Source organism: Columba livia, chromosome 5, assembly GCF_036013475.1.
Source record: "Columba livia isolate bColLiv1 breed racing homer chromosome 5, bColLiv1.pat.W.v2, whole genome shotgun sequence".
Taxonomy (NCBI): Eukaryota; Metazoa; Chordata; class Aves; order Columbiformes; family Columbidae; genus Columba; species Columba livia.
The window spans coordinates 234050-245522 of NC_088606.1; the positions used below are offsets into that span (position 1 = coordinate 234050).

The 11473-nt window shown below is 48.1% G+C and overlaps 1 long non-coding RNA gene across 1 annotated transcript; it reads right to left on the reverse strand.

The window, feature by feature from the left end:
- Nucleotides 1-2744: 2744 nt before the first annotated feature.
- LOC110360632 (uncharacterized) lies at nucleotides 2745-6523 on the reverse strand. The gene is made up of 4 exons (XR_010472654.1): nucleotides 6365-6523; nucleotides 5791-5862; nucleotides 4923-5163; nucleotides 2745-4189 (listed from the first exon to the last, which is right to left on the reverse strand). It is a non-coding gene; the product is annotated as an uncharacterized LOC110360632 (long non-coding RNA).
- Between the last annotated feature and the right edge of the window lie 4950 nt (nucleotides 6524-11473).

The window sequence follows — 11473 nt, forward strand, 5'->3', positions numbered from 1 at the left end:
CACAGATGGCCTCTAGAGCCACCCTAGATTTCTCATCGTTCTCTTCACCTTCATCCTGAAAAGCAGGATGAGACTGAAATACGGAAAACAACTGAGTTAAGCAACATTGAGGTAGATATTTTTAACACATAAATGGTAACACCTGCTTCACAGAGCACAGAACTGACAAAACCTGCATAATGGAACTGATTGCTCACAATTAAGGTTCGGGAGCTACTGGTCACTTTTTCCATAAATGGCAGTTTGAACATTTCAAATTCCACATCTATCTGTTCATATCTTCCTTGTTTGCCCCCACTATTCCACCACACTTCGTAGTCAAGGTGTGTCCACAAACATACAGACCATGGCAGCCTAAACCACACAGCATCACCACATTCAGATTTGGGAAACACCTTAATTTACTCCCGAGCATGAGAAATTGGGCAATTTTCACTGATTATGTTAGTATCACTGCTGTGTGCGCACATGTGGATGCATGTACATACACACAGGTGTGTACACACGCACTCCCTCTGCAACAACAATCTAACCAAGCATTGGGTTTTGCCAGGCCACCCTCAGCCTGCAGAGAACAGAAAAAAAATCAGGAATCATAATACTCTGGTTTCAGATAGAGAATATTTGAGGAACGTGGAGGAAGTGTGTGCCCTTTGCAATTTACCACCGGAGACCCGGCCAGGTGGGGCACCAAGCCTGCCTTGGTGTGGGAGCGTTCCGAGGGCATCCCAGGTGCCGAATGATCTCCATTCAAGCTCTCTTTAAAAGCGTGTCTTTTCCACCTGAGAAATCTCCTCCTAACTTGCTTTAATGCCCAGAAATATTGGGAACCCTTCTTTTGGGTGTCTGTTTCCAAATATCCATTTGAGAAGTCTGCAAAGGACCATTTTCAGGAAATGGTTACTGTCACCCTTTCTGCTTTGATTTACCAAAAGCCGAGTGCCTTAAAAGACCCAGTCAGTCTGGGTACCCGTGCTCCATAGCTTGCACTGTGATCAGACAGCAGGACAGGTGCTGTCTGTCTGTGTCGAGGCTGCTGATCCGAGAAACCGCGTGAAACATTCCTACCCAGGCAACGCGTGGTGGTGGCCTCGGTGTCTGGCACACGCCGAGATGCAGGACGTGCCACGTCCCTTTGCGGGGGGACACTCTGCCAGCCGCTTTGCCTGCAGCCTCAAAGATACCACTGCCCGGCAGGGAGCGCAAATGTGTTGCCAGCGTCAGACTATTGGCCTGACCCCACCACTGGACTGTCAAAACTCCATTTCTAACAGGCTCGGTCAGGCAAAATGCTTTGGCTCACGGCTTTTGCCGGCAGTCGGCTCACATTAGCAAGCGAGGGACAAAGCGACACGCCGCCTCCTCCTGCAGCGACAGACTGCTGTGGGCAGCCGTGGCGGCGGGTGCCAGCTCACCGCGTCGGTGCAGGACACTCCCCGGCACCCGTGGCGGTTGTTGGCAACGTGCTGGGAAAAGAACCTGCGTGACTTTGGAGGTTTATCGCATTTCCACTGCGGGCACATACCCTACCACGTTTTGGCTACTAGGAAGGCTATTTTTAGACACTATAAATTAGCTGAATATGGCATATTTTCAAAAAAATAATCTAAAGAGGTTGACATTTTTTTGAGGCAGTACATTTCAATATCTTCTAATAATCCTCCTTTCATGTCACAAATGGCAGTAACACTTTTTAGATTCCTATTTTCTCCAGCTGACCAAAGCGTACAATGTTTGCTTGTTTTCAGTGCCTTATTTCAAAAACTGTAATGAGGCAAAACTTCTGGACTTTCACAGCCATGCTGGGGCCATGAGACAGTCAGGTACCGCATCTGAAAGGGAGAAACGCTCAGGGGTTCAGCATGCACAGAGACTCCCTGGCCACAGCATGAAGGCGTTATAGGATGAGGAGAAAAAACATCTGGCTTAGAGCTGCAAACTCAGACGGGGAGCGTCCCTGCACCCCGTGCTCCTATCCCGCATCCCACCCAGAGGCTGACCGTACGCCCCATTTCATGGGGAGTGATTTTTGCCATGAGCAGGGCTGTTTTCCCAGGCTGGGAGCAGTCTTGACTTACCTAACCCTGCACAGAGGCTTAAATGGCCTGTGGACAGCCCAGCCTCCTGTGACAGGGCTAGCACAACGGCAGCTGCGCCTCCAGAGCCCCTTGAGCGCATCTCCCTGTGCTGGATTTGTGCAGAGGGGCCGGGTTCACACGGACTCGCCCTGGGCGTGCCGGGGAGCTCCAGCACTGCTTTCCAAGGCAGGCAGCCCAGCCGCCAGCACGGCAGGGCCACCAAGGCCGGTGTGCCGGGCAGGAGCACCAGGAGCAAGGGGACAGCAGCTCCCGCACCCACCAGCGCTCACCTGCAGGGTCTGCCCAGCACGTGCGCTCTCCTGGGACCCTCTGTCACCGCAGCAGGCACCACAGCAGACAGATCCCTTTCTGTGCCACAGAGACATCCTCTTCCACATGCTTTATTAATGAATTTCAATCACATCATCATCCACTTAACCTGGGACTGATTAAAGGAGCAGCTGTCATTTGAGTGAGACCGAGTGTTTTGACAGGGCATGTTAGTTTGTGTGTATGGATGCTGGAAGTATATCAACAATCCAGTCCTGACAAACACGGAATGGACAACGCAGCATAATCCAGGTGTCAGGGAACAATATTACTGGTGAAAGATAACAGTGTGGGTGAGGTTTGTGGAACTGGCAAACACAAATTACTTCTGCAAAGTTTGTGATTTTCATCAGCTTTATTCTACTCTTGCATAAATCTCATTTAAATGTGAGAGACATCTGGGGGATCAGATGACATTACATGAAAATGACACAAACCACAGAGAGAATAAACGTTTTTCCATCTATCTATCTGTCAGTGGCCTTGGAAAGATCAAGTGCAGATAAATAATGTTCAGCTCAGCCAGGCAACTGATTCCATCATCACTTCTATCGGAGGAATATGAATTCCAGGAGATAATGCAGTTTGGATTAATCTCGCTCGATGCACTGTGATGTCGAGGAGGATGGGTTATTAACAGGAGCAGGGTCCAGCCTCTTTCCTCTGCCATCTGCTGTGTCTCTTCTACCTGCTGGGAGCTGCTGGTGGCCACCACGCTTTTGAAGCTATCTGTCCTTGGAGAAGGGTGCTCTGCCATCGAGCCTGGCGGTGCCTGCGGTTACTGACTAATCACTCCTGGGTGGGTCTGGCGTCCAAAAGGCTCTGAAGTGACTCCAGGTTTCCATCCAGTGTCTCACAGATGGACCATTCCTACTGTCACGGTTTGGGACGTGGTGGTCAGGGAACTGGAGTACTGTGAATCTGGCCAGCACTCCAGGTGAACATCACTATTACCAACATATTGTTTGTCAATATGTTTCTGTCCTCCAGAAATTTCATTATGGGTGAGGGGAGGAGGAGACAGTCAACCAGGTAATGTCTATTGTACCAGGACAGGCAGCTACTGAGAAAGGGATGCTGGGTTTTGTGTTGGCCTTGGTATGTGGCAAGAGAATGGGGTCTAACATTGTGAAAATATACCTTATTTTTTTGCCAGGGGAAAAAAAATCATATTACGTTCAGGTATTATTAAAGCACATTTTGGGTACAGATTTTTTGAAGTTAATTAAAATAGCTCTAAGAGTGCAGAGAAGTGCTGGCATAATGACTTAACAGCAGAACAGAGACACAAAAAGGGTAAGTTCCCAGAGGACAGGAAGAAAACAATGGATGGCACTAGTACTGGTACTCCCGATCTTCCCGTGACAATGAGAATTCAGTTGGCTTTCACAACAACTTACAGGAGTTGTTCGAAACTCACTTTCTACTTCCTACTTCTCTGTCCATAACCCCCGATCCGCGATGCTGACAAAGCAGAGTGGGGGGGCATCAGTGCTGCCAGGAGGAGCCCTGACCCCGCAGCAATGCCGTGTGGGGTTTCCAGCATGTGCCCCAGCATGTGCCCTGCCACCCGCGACGTCAACCCGCCACCTCACCGTGCTGCGCTTGCCTGTGAGTCCCACGAGCTGCAGGGCGGCCGGTCTTGCTGAGCACGTCCCGGGGCAGCCCCCGCGCTGTGGCAGGAGAACAGCCGTCTGTCCTTCCGCAGCAGGTGAAGCGCGTGGAAGAGCAGTGACTCCGCAGGGTGATTCTGGCCTCTGCCGTCCTGGTGCGTGCTCTAACTGCAGAGGAAGATCAGCTCTAAGTGTCATGTACTGAGATAAACCACCATCCAGCCGTGGTGAAGCTCCGTGCAACATCATCTATGTTGTCACTTTAGTTTGGAGGCAACTAAAATCTGCAGATATGCACATTTCTGCTAGTACAGAGCTCTCAGGGCCTCGATTTCCACCCGTACACGCTCCAGAGAGGTGAGCCCCAGAGAACCCAAAACCCCGGCAGTCAACACAGCGTCACCCGCTGCCAGTCTGGACCACAGGACTATCTGGGGAGGTGCAGGCACATCCCACTTGCCCAGAAGATGAGGAAGAGGAGGCAGCATCAGCTCTGGCGGGGCTGGTAGGAGAAGTTCCAGCCCTCTGCCCCGGCAGCATGACAAAGACATTGAAACCTCTGGTACATCCGTGGCTGTCACGCGCCTGTCCTCCCGCGTTTCTTTGGTCTAGTTCAGCTTTTGTGAAAGAGGTATCTGCTCACAAGTATGGAGCCCACGTGCAGAACCACGAGCCAAAGGCACGCCTGCAGATGGAAGAAGTCAGGGTCCTCTGTCCTTTTTCATCATAAAGCAATTAGTTATCATTGTGTCTTATCTTACAAGCATCAAGAACAAAGCCTGGATATGTGAGTGTGGAAAGTGCAGTTTGCAAATCATATCTGGATACAGAAATGATGTATTAATTTATAAATATATATGTATATAAGAGTAGGACTCCACTGAATTTTCCAACCACGTACCTAGAGAAGGGCTGTTTGTTGTCCCACCGACGCGTGGCAGGTCACAGGGCACCAAGGAGAGCAGGAGCAGTTCTGCTGGCGATGGGCACTGCTCCCCCAGCACCACGTGAGGGGGAGGGTCAGAGTGAGGACACAGGCCACAGTTTGTTCAGGGAACCATCAAGAACAGTGGTGGTCAAGGAATTTCATGGATTCCTCTCCAAACAAACAACAACGTGGTTGCTTTTCCTTGATTAACTGACTGAAAATGTTTGGTGAGAATAATACTGTTGCATAGTGAAAGACAAACAAGCTAACTCAGATTCGAACTTCCAAACCCACGAGCCTATGTACTAAAATTAACACAACCGATGGGATTCCTAAACTGCTTATAATTAGCAGCTCTTGATATTCACAGTGATAGAAAATAAGACCCTGTGACTTACCATCTTTTCTTACGTATATGCAATGCAAACTATTAATCTGACTGCTCTCTTAGGCATTTATACTTGTCAAGGACTTAGATGTGAAATAGTGCTGTCACAAAAAGCCTGTTTAAAGGTCAAGGATGGATGTCATATGAATAACAACATAAAAGGCAAGTTAAAAGTGAACACACTTTTACTTTTGGATACTCCGTTCATACTTATAACTCACTTTTCCAGGAAACCATTCACTACCCACAAGTTTTCTGAATAAGACTTTAATACCAATATATTCCCTTCTCATACATTGCTCATTTTGAGAGCCAATACACTATTGCAATCCAGTCAAGTAGAATACAGTTCAAAGAGTTCAAAAATCAGAAAAACCAAAACCACCAGCCAACAAAAACCTTCAGTACCAAGTGCTCGAAGATGTACTCTGAATTTGAAATTGCACCACTCACCTTTTCCTTGGAGATATTTGTTTCCTGGTGACACTCTCCTCTTGTTTCTAAGCCTCCAGCATTGATCTGCCACTTGCAAGAAGAAGAAAAAATGCATTGTGACAACCAATAAAGGATAGTTCTCCTTGTCGAAGAGTATGTGCAGAGTGCAGAGTTAAACCAAAGAGCCAGAGCTGTTCTCAGAGGCTCCAAGTTTTCACATATATCTTCTGAACCTTGAATTCAAATAGCTTCCTATTTGCTCTCATCTCTTTTCTATTTTGTACACCAGAAAAACAGCGAACAGAATGAGATAAATCCACAGGTTTCTTTCTCAGTGTTTCTTAGAACAGTCTTTTAAAATCTGGCTAAAATTTAGGAAATCACACATAGACCTGACTGTCATCTTCCACAGGGCTAACTGAAGAAGAGAAACAGAGCTGCCCTCCTGATTATAACAGGCACTACTGCTGTTACAATCTGCTGTAGCACAGACCACCTGTTCCCTGAGCGCTGTGAGAATGTATGGGAAAGCAAGGGAGGTTCCTCATCTCAGACAGTACAGAAATTGTGCAAAATAAGGCACATGCGGTACCAAAGCGGTTTTGCAGCACGCAGAAGTTTAGCAGAATGAGCACTGTCTCTAGTAAATCAGACTCTGGAATGACTCGTGGGCTCGCGTGTTCCCACGGCTGCACGCGTCTCCGCAGAGCGCCCTGTTGGCGCGTCTCTCAGCGCGGCCCCGGCGGGCAGCGGCTGGTGCCGCGGGGACGCGGCGGGGCGGGCTGGGGACGCGGGGACGCGGCGGGGCGGGCTGGGGACGCGGGGACGCGGCGGGGCGGGCTCAGCGCCCCGCGCCCGCAGCCCCGTGTGCTCTCACAGCTGCGTCGCGTCACCGCTCAGTGGGCTCTGGGCTCTGGTATCAATGGAAATCCCTGCAGCGCCTGCTTCAAGTCGTGTAACACGCTTCTGCTGATAGAAGTGTGTCATTCCTGATGCACGTATGAATTATCTCCTAAAAAATATGCAAGATTCATTCCTTCATTGATTTTCATGCATAAAAAGCATGACATTTACACTTTGAATAGGAGAGTGGAAGAAGCTGGTCTTTTTTTTCCCCTCCCTGTACAGCATTACTGTTACCTTTACAATGTGATTATATGAGCAAGCAATTGAATTACTGAGAGCATCCAGCTCACATTTCCTCTGCTGAAAAGAGCTGTGAAATCTTTATATCTATGGCAGGAAAGAAATAGAGATACCATAAAGCAGAGTGTCTAGTCTGATGTCTCTTCAGCCTGATTATGCATGTGAATGCAGTTATGTTCAAAAGCAACACATTTACCATTTCTTTTGTTTTTTTTTCCTATTTTATGTATTTGAAATATCTGCTGTTGAGGGATTTCCTTCCTGGCAGGTAATTTACTTTGTTTGTGGAACTCTCTGCCGCACTTTTCTCAGCTCTGCCCCGGGGTTCCAGTGTGGGTGTTTCACCGGTGCCCATGGGGCAGCCCCCACGTTGTCCTCCGTGCGCCAGACGCGGGGCTGCGGCAGCGGGGGTCGCTCCACAGACCCGCTGCTCTGATCGCTGTGCGGAGCGCGGGGCACGAGGACGCGTTCTGCACGGCCGGGTGTGCCTGGGCGTGCATCTCCCCCGAGACAGTAAAACAACAGCTCTGGTGCATTTCCTGGAAATCAGCGGTTTTGGATGGTACTACCTGGGCACTGGAGAGAGACTCCTACCAATATCCATAGGCACCTACCGCTTTTCTTTGAGAAAATCACACTTTTCTGTGTTTATAGTTCCCTGACACAAACTGAAGTTTGTCCAGGGGACCGGAAAAGTAGACTAATGATAACAATGGAGTTGCACAAAAGAGTCCAAATCTCATGTGGTGGTATTGCAGAAGACCACAGAAGCTAAAGTTATCAGTACAATCAATAAAATAAAAGATATGTAGATGAACAAAACCACTGTCAACAATAAAATGCTTCCTCAGAAAGCCTACTGAAAATTTGTGGATAGCTGGAACAGGGCTAAGGAGAACAAAATCACAAATGAAAACGTTTTTAACTTGTCATACTACGTGATTCTTTGACAAAGTGAAATGAGAAATCCAATACGAAGTTCTGTAGTTAACCAAAGGGAAGTATTGACCTGAGCTGAGTAGAAACAGTGAGAAGTGGAATAAAATGTTTTTTCTAATGGGCAAAATACCTGAAGTGGTTAAAACCTATAGCTTTTGCTCAGAGAGCTAAGTAAAACTACATCCAAGACTCAGAGTGAATCTGGAGCCACTGCTGGGAAAAGTGAACCCAACCGGACAGTGGAATTAAGTACAGTGAGCAGTACAAAGACCATAGAAAAGCGGAGCTGGTGTCTGCGGGTACAGCGCTGGTACCACGCGGGAGCAGCGGGGAGGGAGCCCTGAGCATCCTGTCAGCAGCACAACAGAGATGGGTGAACACTGCAAGAGATAGTAGCTTATACACTTGATGATAGCTATTGATTTGCTTCACGCAGTGTTTTAACTGATAAATGGTTAAGGGTTACTGGTCTAAGATTATTTTGCTATGTACCTAATACTATTATATGTAACTATGGACTTGGATTCATTAACTTTCTGCACTTGAGCAAAGCCAAAGAACATTTCCTGCATGTGAGTTGACTCCAATTGAATTCAAACTGGTATCTCAAATTCCTTGACTTTCACATAAAGAAGGGGAATAAAATAGATTTGAAAATTCTCCTTAAGTGTTTCTTATAATTCTGTTTTGTCAGTGTCATGAATAAATTCCTTCCCACTTTAGTTGTGCATATTTTCTAATTTGTTTCAGTTTCATCATATTGATCCCAGCTGGAATGAAAACAGAAATCTGAACGACTTTTCTGGTACTGAACTGAACTGGAAAATAACAATGTAAGTCACTCAATCGCAGCCGATCTTGTCCTTGCTTCTGAACTGTTGCTCTGGGGCCAGATGCTTTCCTTGCTGCGTGCTGAGCTGTGCAAGACAGCAGATCCAAGATGATGTGCGAACATGTCGAATGAGCTGCTGAGTGACCCCGCCTGCATCCCCACGAGGTGCAGCTGCAGGTCACTCCCAGGGCACACGCCAGCGATGCCGAACGTGCAGAGCGAGGTGCAGGTTGCCGGGGTGTCCCTGTGTCCAGCAGAGCCTCCGGCAGGACCAGGCGCTGCATTCAGCGTCAGACCTCGGCTGCAGAGATGCCAGGCAAGCCGTGGGACCCAACTCGTCCTGACCACGCTGTGGGCTCCGGTTTGGGCCCCACAGGAACAGCGGATGGCCGTTTGTGGCATTTCAGAAGAGAGGTCTTGATGCTGAAGGCAGGTCGAGGGAAGGACACGGCTTCCCAGCCCCTCCGGGGTCTGTCTGTCAGCAGCAGGGACAGGGAGCTCGGAGGGCTCTGGACACATCCAGCACGGCAGGCACGTGTGACAGCCTGGGACAGTGGCAGGGCGCTGGGCACAGACACCTTCCTTACGGGTGCCCTGTCCCGGGTCAGGCGGTCAGGTGTTTAGACCACATGCCTTTAAACATTCTACTGCCTAAAACTAGAGGAAAGTAATCCTGTCTACAGGTTAGTTTAAATAGGCGTTTCAGAGAACGTCTATGCCTTTAGGGATCCCTGCTTTTGTTTATGAAGGAAAGAATGGTGTTTTTTGCCAGGATGCATTTTGGCTTGTCGGTGAACATTAGAGTAGCACAGTCTGCTGCCCAGGTGAGAAGAGCACTGCGCAGCTTGTGACAAGCCATGTTCTTGCAGATCATTCAGTATACTTGGAGGAACTGTTGAAGTGCAGTTCAAAAGACAATGGCAAGGCAAGAGGCAGAGAATAATTGGTTAGATCTTATTTTAATGAAACTATATGGTATTTTTACTCATCGTTGTGGCATGGCATGATTATTAGGGCAGTAGTGTGGAAAGGCAAAAGTGTCAAATTATTAGGGTGTTGATTATTAAATTACTAAGGTGTCAATTATTAGGGGAAAGAGGTGTCAAGGGGAAAGAGGTGTCAAGGGGAAAGAGAGAGACTGTCTCATTCCTATCTGAAAAACCCCCAGCTCAGCTGTTGTTTCTTGGGATTCAATCACAGAGCAAAAAAACTCTTACAAGAGAATAGCTGATGTCTCTTAGTAAATTAAAATACAGCTACAAGTAGAAGTTTTGTTCTTCGGGAAATTCCGGCAAAAGTGCTTTTCAAGAACCGAGGTTTGGGGCCAGAGCGCGGCCCACGGCTGTGCCCGGGGCCGGGACCGAGCTGGGCTGCCGGCAGGGTTCTCCCTGGGGGTGAGGCAGTCCGGAGACTCTTTCACTCTCTCGAATACTTCTGATTCAACTCTGTAACCTTTTCCCAGGCTCTGGACCAAAGCTCCCTGTTAGAAAAGTTAGCTCCATAGCTCTAACACCCCTTCAACTTGCCGAAAGAAAGAGCTTAACGAGAGATGTCATGGGACGTCAGACGTGGCACGCTCCAGGAAGGTCTGCTGAGAGGAGCAAGGGCTCAGTGCTGGCTCAGCAGGGCCTGGCCTAAAGGGACCCACAGGAAAGCTGGAGAGGGACTTTTCACAAGGGCATGTAGTGACAGGACAAGGGGTGGTGTTTTTAAGCTGGAAGAGGGGAGATTTAGGTTAGGTATAAGGAAGGAACTCTTCCCCATGAGGGGTTGAGGCCCTGGCACAGGCTGCCCAGAGAAGCTGTGGATGCCCCATCCCTGGAGTGCTCAGGGCCAGGCTGGACCAGGCTTTAAACAAGCTGTATTTTTCATGTTCTGCTCTTCTACTTATATTTTTTCAGTGAATTCAATTAAAAACACTTTATAGGAATAAATTGGAAAACTTACTGTCTGGCTTTTGGAAGCAGCGTTTGCTCTGCAGGAGTCACCAGACCTCACCATCCAGGAGCTCTGCAAACCCATTAGCTCCCTCCACCAGGGACGGTCCAGCCACAGATGTCGAAGCAACTAATTTGAAAGCTGAAATGGAAGAATATTTATGCTGTGGGAAGTACAAAGCTCCATGGAGATCCCAGACAAGCCTGGATTTATTTTTAGTGCTAAGAGCTATTTGGGCTTCAGGTTGTTTGTTATCAACTTGCAATTCTGAATTTTTTGATTAGTGCTTGAAGTCTTATTACTTGGTTTGCAACATTAATGCCTACAGGAACAATGACTGTGCTTTGGAAAACTCATGTTTATAGAGCTTTTAAAATATACAGTCTGCCTTAGAGAAAATTAGTGTTGCTTCATTCCTTATCCAGGAATTGCCAAAATTGTAATGGAATATATTTCAGTAAAAGGAGTCGCAGGAGAAGAAAATGTTGTTAATTTCAGAGCCAAACATTATGATTTTCTGTTCTGAGGTAGCCATGAATTTTCCAAACGATGTGTGCACCTGGCTGCCCCATGACACTATTACTTGAGTTACTCATTTATGGCTGTTTTAAAAGACTTTTAAAAATAATTTTTCATCTGTATCCCTTGTAGCTGGGAAGTGAACATGGCTGTGGAGTTTACACAGGCAGAACACCACCTGTATGGGAAGGGACAGTATTTCGGCCTGGCGTGTTGATGAGAGGAGCCGGAAGCAGAGGCTGACACCGCGGTGTGTCTTGGTCGGACAGGTGTGAGGATGAGGAGCGGCTGGGAGGCCGCGGCGGCAGCGGCGCCCGCGCCGGGAGG